Source organism: Euprymna scolopes, chromosome 9, assembly GCF_053919585.1.
Source record: "Euprymna scolopes isolate OS-2025 chromosome 9, ASM5391958v1, whole genome shotgun sequence".
In the NCBI taxonomy this organism is placed as follows: Eukaryota; Metazoa; Mollusca; class Cephalopoda; order Sepiida; family Sepiolidae; genus Euprymna; species Euprymna scolopes.
This window is the reverse complement of record NC_136490.1, coordinates 85,557,397-85,580,169: the sequence shown is the minus strand read 5'-3', so window position 1 is coordinate 85,580,169 and position 22,773 is coordinate 85,557,397. Positions and strand designations below refer to the sequence as shown.

Below are 22,773 nucleotides of genomic sequence, written 5' to 3'. Positions count from 1 at the left end.
AATGTTACTAATTTCGACAATCATTTTTCATAATTTTGACACACATTATCGCACCCCTAACGAAAATAATAACTTTGATATATTATCTGGGTTGTTTATTTCATTACAAACACACCAATCGATTTATTCACATTTCATTACTTTTTATAATTCTTGGGTGTGTTACTAATTTCGAAAATCATTTTTGATATTTTTAACCCACGTTGTCGCCACCCCCTTACTTAAATAATGACTTTTATATATTGTTGGGACGATTATTTCATTACAAACACACCAATCAATTAACTTACATTTCATAATTTTTCATAATTCATGAATATGTTACTAATTTCGACAATCATTTTTTATCATTTTTACCTACATTATAATAATAATAATAATTCTGATACATTATTTGGCATTATTGTTTCATTACAAACACATTAATCAATTAACTCACATGTCATCATTTTTCATAATTCTTGAGTATGTTACTAATTTTGACAATCATTTTTCATAATTTTAACCCACATTATAACCCCCACACAAAAATAATAATTTTGATATTTTGTCTGAGTTGATTATTCCATTACAAACACACCAATCGATTTATTCACATTTCATCATTTTTCATAATTCTTGGATATATTATTAATTTCGACCACAATTTTTCATAATTTTGACGTACATTATCGCCCCACCCCTTACGAAAATAATAAATTTGATATATTGTCTGGGCTGATTATTTCATTACAAACACACCAAGCAAATTCACATTTCATCATTTTTCATAATTCTTAGATATGTTACTAATTTCGACAATAAGTTTTTATAATTGTAACCAACATTTTCGCCCCCCCCCCCTCTTACGAAAAAATAAATTTGATTTATTGTCTGATCCGATTATTTAATTACTAACGCACCAATCAATTATTTAACATTTCATCATTTTTCATAATTCCTGGATATGTTAGTAATTTCGACAATCATTTTTAACCTACACTATCACCTCCCCTTTGGTGTATTGTCTGGGTTGTTTATTTCATTACAAACACATCAATCGATTTATTCACATGTCATCTCTTCATTCTTATTTCGACAATCATTTTTCATAATTGTAACGCACATTATCGCCACCCGCCTTACGAAAATAATAACTTTATATATATACTGCCTAGGCCGATTAATTCATTACAAATGCACCAATCAATCAACTCACATTTCATTATTTTTCGTAATTCTTGGATATGTTACTAATTTCGACAATAATTATTTTTATAAATGTACCCACATTATCGCCCCCCCTTGCGAAAATAATACTTTTGATATATTGTCTGGGCTGATTATTTCATTACAAACACACAAATAACTCACATTTCACCATTTTTTTTTCGATATGTTACTAATTTCGAAAAGCGTTTTTGATATATGTAACCCACGTCATCGCCTACCACATTACGAAAATAATAACTTTGATTTATTGTCTAGACCGATTATTTCATTACAAACACACCAATCAATTAACTCACATTTCATCATTTTTCATAATTTTTGGATATGTTACTAATTTCAACTATAAGTTTACCTAATTTAAACCCTATTATTTTATTTATTTATTTTTTTAATGTGAGAGCAGTTCATCTGGAATTGTTGCCGGATGTGTCTACTTACTCTGTAGTATTAACCTTTTTCAGATTCTTTAATTTGTATGGTGTACCTACACACATCTACTCTGATAATGCCTTATCCTTTGTCGCGGGTTGTGATATAGTGAAGAGGGTATTGTTGGCGGATGAATTTGGAGGAAGTATTGATACGTGTAGTATAAAGCATCATACTATCCCCTTATATTCTGCATGGTTCGGAGCTATGTGGGGAAGATTGATCAAAACTGTGAAGAATTGTTTGTTCAAAGTTGTGGGAAGAGGTAGATTAAACTATTTTCAGTTGCTGACTGTGTTGTCGGACATACAGAGATCAATCAATGATAGACCTTTGACCTATCGCTGTTCTGACGATAATGGTTTGGAAGTTATTACTCCTAACGCGTTCCTACGTTCATATCCTGGAAGTGCTGTGTTTCTGAATTTTGATGAAGAGATGTCTTCTATTGAACCTCCTAGTAGGTCAGATTTAATCGATAGTTTAAAATATCGAGAATCCATTTTGAATAAGTTCAGGTCTATGTGGTATGAACAGTACTTGATGAGTTTGAGAGAGTTATCTAGTGATTTGTACCAGTCTAGTTTTGATAACAAGATAAAGGTGAATGATGTAGTGTTGATAAAAGGTTTTAAGTCTAGACCTCACTGGAGTTTGGGCAGGGTGATGAAACTGACCCAAGGTTCCGACGGATTGGTGAGATCAGCCTTGATTAAAAGAGGTGATACGTTGCAAGAGCATTCAATAAAACATTCCCGTTGGAACTTTCTATAACTCATTCTTTCCAAGCCCCTGCTGCAGATCAAGGTGATGATTTGCCTGAAGGTGAAAATGTTGTGGAATCAGTTCGTGAGGATCAGTCTGGACCTGTTAGACATCAGAGATCAGTTAAAGAGAGAAATCCTGATTATCTCTGGTATTAGTTGGAATATGTCCACCTTTTTTCTTTTCTCTTTTTCTTTTTTTGTTCGGGAGAGTGTCAGAAATTTAATTTCTTCCTTCTTTTCGTCGTTGTCTTTTATCTTTCCTCCCTTCTTTCCTTCTTTAACTTTACGTCTTTTTAACGAGCTGCTGCTGCTGCTGCTGAAAGAATCACGCCACAATTGGTTCTACGAAGAGATATTTTTTCCCGCAAAAATTCAACAAGTGCACTAGAGAGCGGAGCGAAAGTCAGTTTTGGACAGAGATTCCACGAGGGTAACACGCAAGTTACGAGCTCTGGTCCTACTCAGACATTCAAGTCTTAAAAATAGTAAAAGTTATTTCATTGTTCATAGGAATGAATAATGAGTTTCAGTAAGAGTCGAATCAAGTTGGTTGACTCGAAAAGAAAAGAAAGAATCAATTCTAAGAAGAATTGATCTATAAACTTGACGCACGATATGCGATTAAATGTCGGCGTGTGGAAACCGAAATGTCTTTCCATGTTGTAACCAGTGAGAATTTCATCTGACAAGAAGGACGAACGAAGGTTTTACCAAACAACATTGAGTTTTCAAATTCAAGGATTATTTTCGAAAGAACTTTCAAGGATTCTGTCACTGAATTGAGGACAGATCGATTTGGAGTGGCGTGAAGAAAATATATATGTAAAAAAAAGGACTCACACACATATATATAAAGATAAAAAAAAGAAAGGTTAAAAAAAACGAAATCATTGTTTTACGCAGTAAGTTCTCTTATTCTAATTTTCTCTTATTTCTGTACTCTCTCTCTCTAGTGTTAATTAAGCCTTTAGTGCTTGCCATAAGGACATTTTTGGCAGTCGAATTGGTGAACATATAAACTGTATTTTCTCTTGTAAATTGAACATATAAACTTTTTTCTCAATAATTGAACTTTGCAGCTTTGCTGCCTTCTTTCCCCAACCCTTATGCTTTCTTTTCCCTCAATAAAATGGCAATATTTTTTTTATTCTTAAAGGTATTTCCTAGTCTTTATTTTTTCATGTCCTGATTTTTCTAGGCTTATTAACATGAACCACGTGGGATAACCTTCACGGGACTCAGTGAATAAATTTCCTGCAGTGTCGGTTATTTTGTATATTTTTTAGAAGGAGGTAATGCCTGGTAGAAAACTATATTACGCTTACTTGGCCTTTTGGCTAAGATCAAAGTGTAGTATTTATTCTGATGCAGCGTTTCAGCGAAATCATCTACTAGCCCCCTTTCCAGGAACAGAAAAAGTGGTGGTAATGCTTGGGAAAATGAACAGGCACTAATTCATCACACCCCAATCTCACCTATAAAAAGGTTGGTGGCCTCCAGAGAACTTTTTGAAGCAACATAATCGTGCTCCCCTCCCCTCTATCATCAAGACATGACGTCACTTCCGGAAAATGACTCAGCAGGTTTCCCTTCCCCATATTAAGAATGGCTTTCTAAGTAATAACGTTATTATTTCACCACTGCCCGTATTCCGTGTATGTCACTCCCTCCTCCTTAAATTAAGTAAATATGAGATCGTAAAAAGATATATAGAGTTGTTTTCATATTCACAAATTTCAAAACGCGAGTAAAATGTACGTATGCTTACATTTTTTTAATACAAAAACATTAAAAAAATGAGTTGGTGTCATCAGTTAGAATTGAAATTAAAAAGAACCGACCGTTCCAGCCTGAGAAAAAAAAATGTACGCGCATGCGAACAGAAAAAAGAAACAAAATATCAGCTAATGTTTAATGACCATTTTACATGTAAATTTGCCGATGTCTGTATGCGATATACATGCATAAACAAAGATATTATTCGCTATAAACCACTCCTGGTGCATGAATATTATTTCCTGAGAATTTCAGTGCTATGTGACCAGTAGTATAGTAGTTTACCTGTTAGATATTTACACACACACACACACACACACACACACACACACACACACATCTACAGTTTTATTTATATAGATGAATATATATATATATATATGAGTGAATACACAAATTTATATATATATATATATATATATATATATACGAATGTATGTATAGGTGAATATATATATATATATATATATATATATATATATATATATATTAAGGGAGGTGGTGTTTGATCAACACTGCTGGGGAACTATGTTTTAATATACTGTTTTGGTTTTAAATCCCCGAAACAGTGTTTCATGGTAAACAACTGATTATCCCTTAAATTTCATTAGTACTATAGTGAATTCTAGAAAGCAAGTTGATGCAGTGATTGCAGCTTATAAAATGACTTACTGACTGAATAGTTTTCTAACGAATAATAAAATAAAAATCAATTTGTACAGTTTTAAAGGTTAAAAAACTTCAAAGACTATATATATATATGTACAGATGAATATATATATATATATATGAATATATATACAGATATATATATATGAATATATATACAAATGAATATATATATGAATATATATACGTATGAGTATACATATGCAAATATATATCATTATATATATGTATATATATGAATATATATATATATGAATATAGTCATCCACATACAGTACTGTTTCGCTGTTTCACAGCTCATCAGTGCGGCTAGACAGGCAACTACCTCAAGCCAGGATTGAAACCCGACCGTTTGTACGACAGTCAAGGCTCCTAACCATGACGCTATTGGCGGCTGCTTGAACGAGTAGTGAGTTTAACGATGTTTAGATATTCGTCTGAAATACCTCCGAATATATATATATATATATGAATATATATATGTGAATATATATATATATATATATATATATATATATATATATATATATATATATATATATATATATATATATATATATATATATATATATATATATATATATATATATATATATATATATATATATTTGGATTTACATGTTTAGATATTATCGTCATTGGATATTTTACCTTTGACCAGACTATCAATTGACGTGAAATCACCTTTTTCTTCACCATATTCCCTCTGCTTCATTTTTATTATCAAATTAGATCTTTGACTTACTTGCAGTGTCATCTAATACTTTTGTATGCAAATTCCGATCCCGCATTTTGCTAATTCCTACCCTCTGATGAGAAGGAAAGTATTTCTTCGAAACTCCCCGGATTAAGTCCTGTCTACTTATTAAGTGTTTCCTTTTCAGATTAAATATGTTTTTAACTCTTTTTCAAAGTGTTTTTAACATGTTTTACGAGGGGCGTGCAATAAGTAATGCACCTGACCCACTTCGCATAGCAGTAGACCAACAAAACTTGGCACAGTTATTAGTCTTTCTCTACATAGGAACCACCCTGAGTTATGCAGTTGATGCAACTCTGGAGACCGTTTTTATAAAACACCTCAGGTTGGTCCTCCAACCACGACGTGACTTCAGAAATCAAGGCTGCATCATCTGGGAAATGCTTTTCTTTCAAAACCAACTTCATGGCTGGGAAGAGGTTAAAGTCAGAGGGTGCAAGGTCAGGAGAGTAGGTAGGATGGGGATGGATTTCATAACCACACGCCCGTGCTTCTGATCTGGCGACATGTCCTGGCGTTGTCCTGCAGGAGGAGGGTACCTTTGCTTATCTTGCCCCGCTTCTTGATTTTGATAACTTCATTCAATTTCCTCAAAAGTGAAGCATAATAGGCTCCTGTAATTGTCGTACCCTTTGCCAGGAAATCTGTCATCACTACTCCGTCCTGGTCCCAGACGACTGTGAGCATGACCTTGCTAGCGGAAGGCTGCACCCTTGCCTTCTTTGGAGGTGGTGAGTCCAAGAGCTTCCACTGCATTGACTGGGTTTTGGTCTCTGGATCATATTGATAGACCCAGGTTTCATCCTGTGTAATCAGACTTTTGAAAAGCTTTGACTCATCTTCTTGGCACATCTCCAAATTAATCCTCGAGCACTCGACGCGTTCTCGCTTCTGGAATGGTGTAAGCAACCTGGGAATCCATCTGCAGACACCTTATGCATATGCAAATGGTCATGAATGATAGTTTCCACAGACCCTGTACTAATCTTATCATCTTGGGCTATTTGGCGAATAGTAATGCACCGATCTTCCAAAATGGCAGCCTCAGCTTGATGGACAGATGCCTCATCAATGGCGGAATGGGGAGACCAGGCCTGGGAGCTGTTTCCACAGACTTCCGACTATGTTTGAATTCACGATGCCAGCGTTTTACAAGGTCATATGATGGGGTATTATCACCATAAGTTTCTTTCATTTCATCAAAAGTCTCCTGTGGTGTGCGTCCTTTCAAATACAAAAACCGGATCAGTGCTCGACATTCAACAGGCTCCATTTCACACCTGACACAGTTCAAACACCTGTAAAACAGAAACCACAATTAGTTCAGAACTGTAATTTGCCACATAACCCGCAAAGATATAAATCATTGCACATGCAAAATTTTAGCTAAATCAGACAATTGAAAGTGGGACAATAATAATCATATATATATATATATTTATATAAATATTAATATATCTATTTATATATATAAATAGATAAATAATCGTACATATATGAATATATAAATATTAACATATATATATATGTGTATATATATATATATATATATATATATATATATATATAAGTATATAAATAATCATAAATATAGTATAAAACTTTGTTGAAATTCGAAGACTTAAATTTTTCCTCTTGTAACTTTTGTTTATTTTATCTTGAATTTATTCATTACATCCGTTCCGTTAATGGGATCGCAATTTTATGATTTTATGTGTTCATAAAAATCTTCTTTTCCTCACAAACTCGTCAGATGTTATTTCCATTTCCATTCGATGTTTCCAACAAAAAGCTAATTTTGTACATGATAAACCTGGTGTTTTCGTTCGGGGGAAAGAAATCATATATATATATATATATATATATATATATATATATATATATATATATGTGTGTGTGTGTGTTATATATAGATATATATTTATATATATAATTATATATATATTGATATATATATTTATATATATATTAATATATATATAGATTTATATAGATATATATAATCATATGTATATATGTATAAAATATATAAATATTAATATATATATATATTTATATGTATAAATATATAAATAATTAAATACATATAAAAATCAAATTATTAATATATATATATATAATAATATATATGAATATATAAATAACCACATATAAATATATATATATTTATATATATTAATATATATAAATATATAAATAATCATCTATATATAAATATATAAATATTAATATATACATAAATATATATATTTATTTAATTATTAATATATATAAATATATAAATATATATATATATTAATATATATACTATAAAAAATTATATAAATATGTAAACATTAATAAATATACAAATATTAGTATATGTATAAATATATAAATATTAATATACATATTAATATTTGTATATTAATATGTATATTAATATACATAAAATCACTTTTGTTACTCCTACCTACAAAATCATATATATATGTGTGTGTGTGTGTGTGTGTGTGTGTGTGTGTGTGTGTGTGTGTGTGTGTGTGTGTGTGTGTGTGTGTGTGTAAAAATCTAATGGATAAACATCTAAAGAAGTTGGTGGGGACAGGATATTTTTATGGAAACATAAATTGTCAAATTGCCAACTCATCAATGAAACAGCTGTAATGGAAAAAATCCAGGAAATAAACCGAGGTTATAAAAAGAAAACGTGAGTCTTTTAATTTTCAACAAAATTTTGCACCATATATATATATATATATATATATATATATATATATATATATGTGTGTGTGTGTGTGTGTGTGTGTGTGTGTGTGTGTGTGTGTGTGTGAAATACATGTTTTTTATATTTTTAAGTAAGACACATGGTCATTAAAAAAGGAGTGATTATGTAGACTGCTATCTTTCGAAGCTTATAACAATATGAATAATGTAATTGAGCCCCTAATTTTTTTCAATAAAAGGAGCAAAGACCAAACTTAAAAATAATAAAAGGTTTTATCGAAAAATATACAATATTTTTTTTAATCCGTTTTCTTTAAAAAAGATTTCGCGAAATTCCACGAATTTTAACTTCAATAATAAATATATATATAAATTCCAAAAAAAATCACTTACCTATATAAAATACTAATCAATGGATGCTTCTATTCTTAATTTATGAGAATTTATCCATATTTATATTTTATATTCCATGTATTTAAAAAAAACATTTTTTTTAAACAACTATTTGAAAAGACCTCCATTACGTAAGCACTAACCGGTGTTAGCGAAGCGGTGTTTCTTCCTGTTTTGGAATACGGATGGATAGCAGGACGTAAAAACAACACATACGCGTAAGAAATGTGCGTGAAAAAAGATGTGTCACTGTATGTAAAAAATAATAGCATTTTACTTATCAGTTTTTGCGTTAAAAAAATAACAAACGACTAAAAACGAAAGAAATACATGAGTTTTTGATTTAATATATTTTATTTCTTCTTTATGGAGTGAATTTTTTTTAATATCTAAAAAAAACATTGAATGTAATAGAAAACAATTGTCGTAATTCTACGAAATTTTCTGGACAATATAACAAGATTATACGGTATCACTTATAAAAATTCAACGTGGTTTAAAAAAAAAAGAAAGGTTTTTAACTTTGGACTTTACAGGTAAATTTGCAAATAACTGTTCTTTTTTGTTTTAAATTAGCTTATTTTATTTATTGATCTTCTATCTTCAATTTGTGATATAAATTTGAGGTGAGAAAATTGATTATTTTCATTTTAATAGACATTTCAAAACGGGGGGGGATTAAGGAAAACGCTTGTCTAGAATATTATATTCAGTTTATTGGAAAGAGTATAAAATTTCACATTGAACCTGAAAATATCGTAAAAATTGAACTATTAGAAAATTTTGATAGATTTTTTAATATTAAAAATTGAAAAAAATTAAACTCGTAAAATTCAATTGATTTCATTACGTAAAAAAGTAGCTGCGTGAACGCGCGCAGGCACTTTGTAAACACTGTATTTTAAAAAATAAAAAATAATATTTCTATTATTTTTTAACAACTTTAATAGTTTATTTTGGTAGTATATTTCCATAGAGAAAATAAACAACCCACTTTAAAAAGAGAAATTACGAGTTTTTATATTTTATTCGCAGTTTTGTGTTAGGGGTGTCAAAAATTCCCAAAAAATTCTGACACACCTGTCCGTACATTCCTATCCTGAACGTTCGTATCATTTTTACCAGTTTTTTATTTAATTATTTTTCTATGTTTCTGTTTTTAAATTATTTTTTATTTATTTATTTTTAAAAATTATGTTACGCCGAAAGTTTCACATTCATGTAAGCAAGGAAAATATTAGAAGCTTATAATTAAAAATTATGCGAAACTTGTTATTAAAAGTAATATCTTTTGCAATAATAATTTTTTTGTGTGTTATTAAGTATAATAAACAATGCTTAATTCAATGATAATATAGTAGTAATATAATACTGAAAATTTCATTGAAATCGGTTAATTTCCTAATTTTTAGTACCCCCCCCCCCCGCCTCCCTCATAGCCCCCTACCAAATGAAAACAGAATGTTTGTGAAATATTAGACGATTCTTCTGCTCGGTTAATGTCGTCACGTTACGTACGCAAAAATAGTTACTTAAACTGCAGAAGCACAAGTTCTATGATTGAATATGCCATCCAAAAAGAAGAACGAAAGACATACCCCCCCCCGAAAAAAAGGTGACCATAAAGTGGGTGCATTTCTTCATATTTTGAAAACTACTTGTTTCCTGGAATTTTAAACGTTGGTGATAATTTCAAAGGATTTTCTGAAAGTGGAAAGAAAGCCTCCCCGCACCTAAAAAAAATGTGGCCATAAAGTGGGTGCTCATTTTACGTTAAATTATTACAGAAAAGTAATCCTCTTTTTTTTTTTAAAAACTAGCATTTCTTCATATCTTGGAAACTAATCGTTTGCCATAATTTTAAACGTTATTTCCGTTTTCAACACCCCCCCAAAAGTTTCAAAAGTTGTCATTTTAAAGGATTTTTCAAGGGTGAAAAGATTCTTCATATTTACCTTTTTTTTATTATTATTAAATTGCTAGGTGGAAGCACAGAATAGTTACAAAACACTCTCCCCTCCCTATGTTAAGAATGGTTTTCGAAATAATAACATTATTATTTCAGCATGGTAGCAAAAACGCACAAGTATCAAATATTCCAGTAACATTACGAATAAAAGTCTTTAAAGTCAGGGTTAATGAAATCAATAACTCGGAAAAAAAATCGGCGCTTCTAATGAATTGGGACGAGATTTTCGGAAATCGTAAAACTGAATTTCACATGAAAACAATGGTATCTACATATTCCTTATATTTTTAAGATGATTATATCCAAAAAATACGAAAATTGATGAAGTAGAAAATATTTTATTAACGAAAATAAACATAGACTTTGTTAAAACGATCGTAAACCACGGGAGAGTTCAACAGGGAGGTAATCTTCCGTTCGAATTAAACAAAGATGGCGACAATTTTTCACCTGCTAACACTATTAAAGCTGCTTTTTTTTTTTAAATAATTCAGTAATATTCAGGTAATTTCGACTGCATGATTTTTTACCTCTGTGGTTTCTACCAAATTACTCGGCCAATTTTTGGTCTAAACATTTGAAATTTTACATAAAATTCAGACATAGGGCAAGCTTTTTAATCGGTTTTCGCCGAATATTTGGCTGCCAAAGGGTCAAAGTTCAAAAGATTTTACTTTTTCGGTCTCTAGCAAACTATTTAGCCACTTTTGGGTCTAAAAGTTGAAATTTAACATAAAGGGTATTCAGAGACGCAGTAAGCTTTTTAATCAGTTTTTGGGCGAAATTTTGGCTGCCAAGAGCTCAAAGTTGAAAGAGTTTACCTTTGCAGACTCTTCCACCAATTTTGGGTCCAAACACTTGAAATATTAGATGTAGGTTATCTGGACATAAGTCAAACGTTTTAATATATTTATAGATATATGCTCATAAAGTTGTGAAGAGTACATAGGGCCCGAGCAAAGCCGTGCTGAACTGCTAGTATATATATATATATATTAGACATATTAGACATTAAGAGGAGATTATAGATATATATATATAAATACCCGTTCACATATACCTTTCACGATAAAGATAGAACCAAGAATTAGATAGAATCGAGCAATTGCATCGACAACGGACAACGCCAGACCCAAAGTGGGTTTCGATGTAAGTGCATCTCATCAGTGACGTGCTCCGACATAGGCGCGAACCCAGGTCGTCGCACTCATGAAGTGTGCAATACTGACGACCCAACCATATGGGCCACGGCGCAATCTATTGACTATGTCTCGATTTTTTTTTTTAATTCTTATATTTTTTTATCCATTTCTACATTCTACGATGTGACAAGCAACGCGTCATACAACTAAGATAGTTACTGCTGGTATGCAGGCGGTAGATATCACATCTACAAACATTAACTGAAATTAGCCGACTCCCCAGACACGATTTCAGAACAACCTTATCACGTCCCTACGAAGGATGACCCGCTTTTTCTACATATATTAGACATTAAGAGGAGATTATAGATATATATATAAATACCCGTTCACATATATTGCACAGTTCATGAGTGCTACGACCTGGGTTCGCACCTATGTCGGAGCACGTCACTGATGAGATGCAGTAGGTGTATCAGAATTTTTGTAGGCATTTTTGACACCCCTAACACGAAACTGCGAATAAAATATAAAAATCTCGTAATTTCTCTGTTAAAAGTAGGCTATTTATTTTCTTTATGGATTATACTTCCAAAATAAACTATTAAAGTTGTTTTAAAAGTAATGGAAATATTTTTTTTTTTTAAACAGTAATGAATTTTCCGAACTCAATATTTTTCAATTTTTAAACTTTAAAAATCTATCAAAATTTTTCTATTGATTCTATTTTTACGATATTTTCAGGGGCAATGTGACATTAAAATGTTCTTTCCAATAAACCGAATATAATATTTTAGACAAACGCTTTTTTTTTAATTCACGACCCCCCCCATTTTCAAGTTTCTATTAAAAAGTAAATAATTTATTTACTCACCGAAAAGTAAATAATCAATTTACTCACAAATTGAAGAGAAAAGGTCAATATATATTCAAATTTAAAACAAAAAAAAAAACGTAGTGTTTTTTTAGAATTTTATATGTAAACTTTGAAGTTTAAAACCTTTTTTTTTTAAACCACGTTATTTGTTTGTTTGTTTTTTGTTTTTTTAAATGGAATATTGGTTCTTGCTCCTTTAATTGAAAAAAAATTAGGGCTTGAATTGCATTTTTTGAGGAGTTATAAGCTTGGAAAGACAGGGGGTCGAATAATTCACGCTTCCCATTTTGAAATGTCTATTAAAAAGTAAATAATTAATTTATGTACCAAAGTCTTATATATCACAAATTGAAGAGAAAAGGTCAATAAATAATATATTCAAATTTAAAACAAAAAAAGAACTGTTTTTTAGAAATTTACCAGTAAAGTGCGAAGTTTAAAACCTTTTAAAAAAAAAACACGTTTTTTTTTTTTTTTTTTTTTTCAATGAGACCTTGGTCCTTGCTCCTTTAATTGAAAAAAAAATTAGGGCTTGAATTACATTTTTCGAGGAGTTATAAGCTTGGAAAGATGGGGTGGCATTATTCACTATTTTCACGAAATTTCTGACACACCTAGAGATACAGTACATCGAAACCCACTTTGGGTCTGGCGTTGTCCGTTGTCGCTGCAATTGCTCGATTCTGTCTAATTCTGGGTTCTATCTTTATCGTGAAAGGTATATGTGAACGGGTATATATATATATATATATATATATATATATATATATATATATATATATATATACATATATATATTATATATATATATATATATATATATATATATATATATATATATATATATATATATAGTAGCTGTACCGCGCGTTGCTATGGCTCAGTTTGTTTAACTAAAAGACACCATATGTGTTTCTTATGTTTATGTTCTCAATATTTGTGAATACAAAATATTTTGAGGTGTCCTCTTTTTTTTTTTTTTTTTTTTTTTTTTTTAGAAATTTAAGCTATTTCCCTTATGTTTACGTCACATATAATGTGACAAAAACAAACATAGCCGAAATGATTTTTTCGTTGAATCAAGGAAAACTTAAATAATTGTGTCATGAGAATTAGATAGATAACAGTGCTCATTGTTGAAATTGAAAAAAAAGGTAAGTAGTTATCATGTTTTTTTTTTAATTAAATATCAACTTTTCGGCTCGCCGATTTTTATCGGTCGACTTGTAAAATGAACACCCCGTGTATATATATATATATATATATATATATATATATATATATATATATATATATATATATTTGTACGCTTGCAGAATTTGACCTGGAACCTCGAGATTTTCGTCAGTTATGGTCCAGGCTCGACCGGCAGTCACCGGATTAAGCCGAGCAAAGTAACAGATGCAGACGAATATCAAAACAAACCGGTTTGTTTGTTTTGATATTCGTCTATAAAGGTATGCACCCTATTTGCTAAAGTCAGTGAGACAAGGAAAGTCAAAGTCAAAATAATAAATTTATCAGAAGTCCTGTATTAGGAGGATTTGCAGAAAAAGGATATGAATGTTTTTTTTTAGATCCAGCTTGCTTGGTAAAATCCATGTTATGCGTTCTTTACATCCGTTTGATAATAAGGTCCAAGTTATATATTGGGTAATCCGCATAGCTGTGTAGATATCCGAATCGGGCAAGTGCTTGTATAAATTTGTTTGTGGGTCCAGCGATAATAATTCAAAGTCTCGTAGAGTCCTTTTCATTAGAAGTCTATATTATTTTTAGTGGGGCGAGGTGTTAATTTTAGGGAGAGTAGGTAGTGGTTAGTGGTAGGAAGTGGGGTGAAACATATGTGCATATTCATCCCTATATGCACATATACAAACATACACAAACACACAATATACATATATACATATACATACATACGCACATACACATATATATATACACATACACACACATATATAAACATATATATATACATACATATACACACATAAACATACATACATATATATAAATAGATATCTCTTCAAATATAATTCAAAGAATCATAAAATTTGACCGGTCGCTTAATTGAGGTCAGGTCGTGTACTAGATATAGAGACTTGGTTCGGGAAGGAAAGAGGGGGAATAAGAAGAATAAAAATAAAATAAAAAATAAAATGATGTGCCAAATGCCTAAATGGAATAATTCGTTTTTTCCAGATTTATCCTAGTTTCATCTCAAATCCATTTGTCAGTTTAAATCGTATTTGTTCAGTCAACTCAAGTTATATATACTGCCCATGAGGTGCTAATTATTATTAATTTTATACGTATCTATATTTCCCTTAGAAAGGAGGAATGACATAAGGTTTAGAATATACTAATGTTTAGTAGCTAATTGTGAAACCAATTCTAAGATTATTTATGGAACGTTTTATCTTTATTTTATGATCCTTACGGTAATAGTTCAATGCTAAATAAGCTAAAACAAAGGTAATAAAGTAATGATAATACCTTACTGAAAAACGTTTAAAATCAGTAATATCCTTAACATTATGCTATTTCATAATATTTAACTGGGGAATTTTTCTACAACTGCATTCAAATACACACAAAGTTACCTATAAATACATGAATACATATATATATATGCATACACACACACGTACACATGCATGCACGCATACAATATATATTTTTACATACACGCAACCATACAGTTTATACACACGTACGCTCACTTATTCTATATATACTTATATACCTACACATAACACGTATGTCCACATATACCTAGATATAACCTCATATATACAAAAATATATATTTAGGCATAAAGAAAGTATACCATTATTTAACACTATTAATTATAACAATAGTGTAGTTAACTTACCTAAGTTTATCATAGATAATTTTTAACACCTACACTGCTAATTTAACATTGATAAGATGAAAAGAGTGGGATTGTGTAACTATGGTTATAGAATTGAATTACCCTAGTACCAACAGGGATGACACATCTTTAAGTATAGTTCTTTCTTGTTTATACATGCGGATCTGGAGATTACCTTGCAATGGGGAATTTTTACTCCTTTTCTGGTTAGTAGATGGGGGCGAAATTTTAAATTCTTTGATTGGGAAGCTACATGTTTTTGGAAATACTATTATAATTAGATCTTAGAGTGCAAATTACGTGTAAGAGATTTAAAGTGGAGTATTTTAATGTGCTTATAGTAAGGCCCTACTTAACATGTGCATATACACAAAAGAGACAGTTATTATACGGGTTTAAAGAGGTAATTAAGGACCTATACTTAGAAAATGAACATTATTATATTAGCAAAGTAATAGTTTAGATTTTAGTCAAGACTGATGTGTATTTAGTCCTTTGTTTTTACCTATTTATCATTTATACAGAGAGTGTATGCTATTTTATTTTAAGATGGCTGTATTTAAATTTTTTCTTGTGTTTACATCTGTACACTAGCTCATTCTTGGTATTTATTATGGGTTTGTTGAAGGTGATGATGTTAACTGCTTCGGATATACAAAGATTGCAAAACTTATCCCCTGGGGCATATGATCCAGATTTATTCAGTATGCTCCATTTAATTAAATATGGAATTTTCGTGTCCTCTAGGCTGTTTATTAATTTAGTTAAGGATGTACTATTATTATCATTGTTTTGAGATCTTTCATTTCTGAAGGAATGTAGTTGGTTTGAGATTCTTATTTTTATTAAGCTTGATGATGCACCTATATACGTGAATATTTTCCTTGTTTTATTACTGTTTATTTGTTCATCGGTCCCATTGCTATTGAGTCCTATATTGGGAGGGCTGGGCAAAGATGGGGCCTGGGGATTCATAGCCTTGGTTCTGGTTAATCCTAAACTGGTCTTCACTAGGAATTATATTATTGGATACGTTAGCCTGGCTGCTGTTGTTTCTGTTGTTATTATTTTTCGAGCCCTCACCATATGTTTCCCTATGTATGCTTGCGTTCTGAATGTTTCGACTATATTCATTGTTTTCCTCGTTTGATTGGTTGTTTGCATGTTTCGGTAATTGCGTGACTGTGCAGGCATATACCATGTCTTTGTGTATGCAATCGTTATTAAGGGGGCATTCATTTTTATTTTGGCAGTTACATTTGTTACTAGGTATTAGGTCAATTGGTATATCCAGCGCTTGTTTAATTTTCCTGTTATTTGTCGAAATTATTGTCTGTGCTAGATTAGGCATTGTGGAATATGAGATTTTTATGGAGTTTTTATTTAATGGTACTATACTTATGAGGGTATTTAAAAGATTTTTTCACTATTCTGAAAAATTCTTTTGGAATGTTAGTTTTTACATTGGAGCTGAAAAGAGGATTGAACCAAATGGCATTCTTACGTCTTACTTTTCTCTTCTTATTAAATTGTTTTTGATTTGGGATTGGGCTGGTGGCTGTGTATTTAGTGAGGAAATTTGTATTGTTAGGAACATTTTGGCTTATTCTGTTGTTGTTATTTTTTATTGTCATATTATGAGTAATTACTGAATATAGTTTTCTCGCTAAAGGATGTTTTTTGTTATATTCTATGCGTTCTTTATATCCTGAATTCCTTAAAGCATTATTGTAGAATGTCGATACCTGGTCAAAGGCTTTTTTGCCAGCTGATAGATTTGATATTCTTTTGGAGATAGATGGAACTATTGATTTGATTATTGACTTTGGGTGATTAGATTGTTTGTGTACATAAAATAGGTTTAGATTTGGTTTATAGTACGGGGTGTAAGACTCATAACATAGATTTAAAGATACGTCTAAAAAGTTGGAAGTTTTTTTATTTGGGTCGACATCTATTGTTAATCCAATGTTTTTGAAAAATTCATGCAGTTTTTTGATAGTGTTGTTGTATTGTCTTGGTCTTGCGGGGGTGACGAATAATGCGTCATCCCTGTATAGCCCCCCCCCCTCTTGCATGTTGTTGAATTCTATACTAATTTCTTTTAATAAATAAAGACCCACAAAGTCGGTTACTTGTGCACTATCGGAAGATCCCATTATTATGTCGAAGTCATTATGGGGTATCTTTTCTTGTCCAATATTTACCTACAAAATTAATTAGGGATCGTCTGGCTAATAAGATTAATTTAATTTCTAAATCCGTTATGTCCGAATGCTTTTTTTGCAAATATTAGTGCCTTGTTTGATAGTATTGGGGAGATTGAGTGATAGTAATTATTTATATCGAAAGTGATAAAGCTTAGTTGTTGCTTATCCTTAAGTTTTAAGAACCAGTTTATAACTGAGTCCGTACATTGCCACACTGGGAATTTAACTTTGTCTCTAATGGAAGGTATGATTCTATCTAAGATTTTCTTGCTTACTAGACCAATGTCCGACCTAGATGGACAAATTAGTCTAATGGAAGGGTTCTCGTGGAAGTTTTCTTTGTGGTCTTTCAGTGTAAATCTGGGAGTGCCAGGAGTGACAATTTCTGTATGCTCATAGATATTCATAATGTTAAGTAAGTTTTTAGCTTCTAAGTTGATTTCATCTATTTTGTTTTCGGGAGCAGGTTTATAGGATTTGTTTAATTCTTTGTATATAAATTTCTTATAATTGCTGTATTCTAGTTTATAATAGTTTTTGGTTTTATCGGCTGGAACAAATATATGTGAACTTATACTGACTTTTTTCGCAAAGTTATTTATTTTCATAGTGGTACTGTTAGGTGTATGCCAGTTATTCTTAAATTATCAATTATCATGTTTTCAAAATGTTCAAGTTCTGGGTTAAACATAGGGTGCTGATTTGTTTTAAGCCCGTAGAATTTTGACGCAGTTCTTTGTAATTTCTTCTGTTCACTATTAGAGTTAACTATTTTGATTGTTTCAGAGTGTTGAACTAGTTTTTTTGTTGTGCTTTTCGTGTTGGTGTTTTGGTCAAAGTGGTAGGCTTTCCATCTGACATTTATAAGAAATTTGTTGATGGACTGTACAAGCTTATGTATGTATGAACGTTTAGAGGGAATTGGTATATTTTTAGCGGAAAGAGGTGAGTATTCTTTGTCAAACATATTTAGGGGGGATAGAAAAGCTCAACCTTATTTGGAGGGAGCTTAATATTCTTCAGAATAGTTTTTATTTAACAATCAGTTGTTATGGAAACGTGAGATTGTAGGTTTACAAAATATTACTGGCAGTAATATTCTATAAGTTATCCCATCTAAACAAGAATTGCTCGATATGCAAGACAGAGCAAATAAATTAAATTGTAATTCAATGAATTTCAAAAAACTCTCATTGAAATGAAATGAAATGGTTGAGTTTCATATCAAAGAATTTTTATTATTCTAAGCAAGACAAAGAATGCTTTAGAAAATTAATCTCCTTAACCTATAGGGTTTCGATGTCTACCATCTCATCAGAGGAGAGAAAATATTAGCAAATACTTATAAAGGTATGCACCCTATTTGCTGAAGTCAGTGAGACAAGGAAAGTCAAAGTCAAAATAATAAATTTATCAGAAGTCCTGTATTAGGAGGATTTGCAGAAAAAGGATATGAATGTTTTTTTTAGATCCAGCTTGCTTGGTAAAATCCATGTTATGCGTTCTTTACATCCGTTTGGTAATAAGGTCCAAGTTATATATTGGGTAATCCGAAATTCTTAACGATAAACTAAAATGACCGAAAAATGGGATGAAATGACTTAAATAAATAACAAATAAATGACTTAGAATGACTTTAATGAACTTAAGGATGAACTGAATGACCTTAAGAATGACTTGAATGCTTAAAAAATAACTAGAATCCTTCAAAAACAACTTGAATGATCTGGAAAATGACTTGAATGGCTTTGAGACTGACTAGTTGTAAAGTGGGTGATCATTTTACATTAAATTAATACAGAAAAGTGACATCCCACTTTATATCACAAAGTTACAAACATAAGTATAGCATGTAGTAAGAACAGATACTACACTTTGATCTTGGCCAAAAGGCCAAGAAAAGGGTATTTATTTGCTCCCCCACCGAGCAAATTAGGCACGAGGCCGCTTTTAAATGAGAATGTAATGTTATGACCCTTTAGGTTGTGATCATGGTGTAGTATTTGTTAACTGTAGCAAGCGGGGTCAAGGGTCAAAACATTATCATTATTGTTATTGTATTCTTGTTAATTGATTTGAGCAATAGATGGTCGCTGGATCAGTTATTATGATTAGAAGAATAAACAATTAAATTACGAAAGAAATGTTTGACGTGTGAATCGCAAAAAGAATGTGAAAATAGAAAATATATGTAAACATTATTTTGGGGTTTTGAATAAACAAATAACTAGTTGTGGACATTAGATTGGTATGAGACACGTAATTAGGTGACGTAAGAGAACATGTGATGTAGTTATTTTTGGAGAGATTCAGAGAGTTGAGGATTGACCACCAGAGCGGACAGACGTCTAAACAAGGGTGAACAGACAGCTAAGAGCGGGCTGTATGAACAGAAAATGTAGACTAACTGCAGATCCTGTGAAAACCATTTGAGGCAATTGTAATAAATTTATATTATAAAAATATAAAGAGTTGTTTTAATGGTTTTACAAATAAGAACAGTTGTCTCAATTATATGGTGCTGATCGCTTCATGGTTCGTCACGGAGCAGCGGGAAGATACAGAAAAAGTCTCAAGAAAAAGGTATGAAGCATATATTATTCTTCTTACATATAAACTGTAAAAATATCCCATGTGATAAGTCTCATACAACATGGCTCATTTTACACGTCAATATCATGTCCTCCTGGGTAGACTACATACATACAATTTATCTGTCTGTTAAAAGAACAATATCTTACATCCACTAGATAACACATGACACGTTTTAATATATCATCTCCTCCAATATAAACCAATATACAACAGAGAGGAGTGAAGGGGAGATGGGGACCAGCTCCCCGGGAAGTAGGGGAGCTGGATAGTGACAATTGGTATGAAGGGTTGCACCTACATTGACCAAGGTCTTATATGTGGGGTTGGTATTTATTTGTTTCCCCACCGAGCGAATTAGGCACAAGGCCGATTTTTAATGTGAGGAGTGAAGGGAAAATGGGGACCAGCTCCACGGGGAGTAGGGAGCTGGATAATGACAATTGGTATGAAGGGTTGCCCCTACATTGACCAAGGTCTTATATGTGGGGTTGGTATTTATTTGCTCCCCACCGAGCAAATTAGGCACAAGGCCGAATTTTAATGTGAGGACTGAAGGGGAAATGGGGACGAACTTCCCGGGGAGTAGGGGAACTGGATAGTGACAATTGGTATGAAGGGTTGCCCCTACATTGACCAAGGTCTTATATGTGAGGTTTCCCCCACATATGGTCTTTGCTTGCAGTATCTGCCGGAACAGATACTACACTTTGATCTTGTTTATATAGTTTATTTCCGTAATGAAAAAATTTTACAATTAAATAATGAGAAATTCAAAAAATAAAAGCAAAAAGTTAACATTTGTAAACAAACTTAGGCACAAAGCTATACAAGAAGTGGGATGGGGAGTGTTGCAGGGTCTTTTTTACTAAAGTGAAAATGGAGTCTTTAGCGACTTTACTCTTGACTGGCAACATTTACCAAAATACCTCATTCACTCTGTGAACTCTAAACTAACTAATGAAAACTCCAGCGTTTTTGCAAAAAAGAATATATTTACAATTTCTGTGTGTGTGTAAATTTTTTTTTTATTATTATTAAAATGTGTGCGTGCATGTGAAAAAGTTCAATTCATTGGAAAATAAAAAGTTTTTGAATTTGGAAGAGAAACAGATCGTGTTGAGGAGTGGGGAATCTAGAAAAAAAATACAAAAAATAAAATTGCCTAGTGCATTGTTAGTAAGGTCCCTCCCTGAGCTAATCTAAAAAGTTAGATCGCCTACTGTTTTCCGGGGCACCAAAAATAAGCGGGAAGATCCCTAGTGGGGATTGGGAAGAATTCTTATCGGGTGTAGGGAGGAAAAATAAATAATTGTCAAAAACAAAAAAAGGGGAAGATGGGAGAGGGGAAGGCGGCGACCTTCGAGTAGGTGTTGACCAGGGGGTGATAAAACAAAAAGATAGAGGGGGGTGGTAGTGGTAAGGTAGCCTCGGAAGGTTCTCTAGTGCCAAAACACAAACAATCGGGGGACAGGATCTCATTTGTACCACCAGTCAAGAGTCTCTTTACTTTTTATTTGTCTAACTTAGCGGGATGGGCTCTGTAGGACCCAGTACCATGTGTGCCATGCTTATGGTGGTAACACGAATTCAAACTTGGCGCCTTGTCGGATGCACAAGCTAGCGTCATGCACCCACCTCTTATCAAAGGCCACTCGAGGCAACCTCTTCCAATCGCATCTGATCTTTACTTTAAGCAGATGTTGAAAGTAGACGATCAGATCCCGATCCGGAACAGATATCCCTTTGCGGACTCGCTTGAGGCGTGTGATCCATATGAGCATCCTTGCTACTGCTAGTATCGCTAGAAAAAACAGTCTTTTCTCCCTAGGCAGCGTCGGATCAATGTTCTCCACAAAATATGACTCGTCGTGTTCAAGCCAGCACTTGGCATCGATACGAGTCATTACCTCGTTGACGTAACCTAGGAGGGTCTTGAGCCCGCTGCAGCGGAAAAAGGCATGACCAGCTGTTTCCCTCATGTCTTTGTCGCAGCGCAGGCACCCGGGTTTCTGTACAATGGTACAGGTTGAGTTCTTCAAGGAGGGGCAGTGCATTCTGGACAAGTCGCCAGGTAAGGGAAAATTCCGAGTTTGTAAGAAAGTCCAGTCCCAGGGCCCAACTCCACTGGGAGTGGACCTCCTCTAACGACATCCCCGTCCGTTTCACTAGTGGTTCCTTTTTGCTACACCCCACTAGCTCCTGATAAAGCCTGTTCCTAGACTGTTCAAGGACACTGGTCCCCGGCAACGCTTTAAGTGCGGACCGGCATTCGGCGTAGAATGTTTGTTCTCCCCTCGGTCGAAGCTCGGCGAAGACCGAGGGGTCGGGTGTGAGATTGGAAAACGAGCTTCCAACCGCAGTGACCCATGGAACGTCTATGTACAACGAAT

General features: G+C 32.4%; 1 pseudogene; it reads right to left on the bottom strand.

Annotated features, from left to right (window-relative positions):
• Window positions 1-19,556: 19,556 nt before the first annotated feature.
• Window positions 19,557-19,694, bottom strand: LOC145285253 (U2 spliceosomal RNA; annotated as a pseudogene).
• Window positions 19,695-22,773: the final 3,079 nt, after the last annotated feature.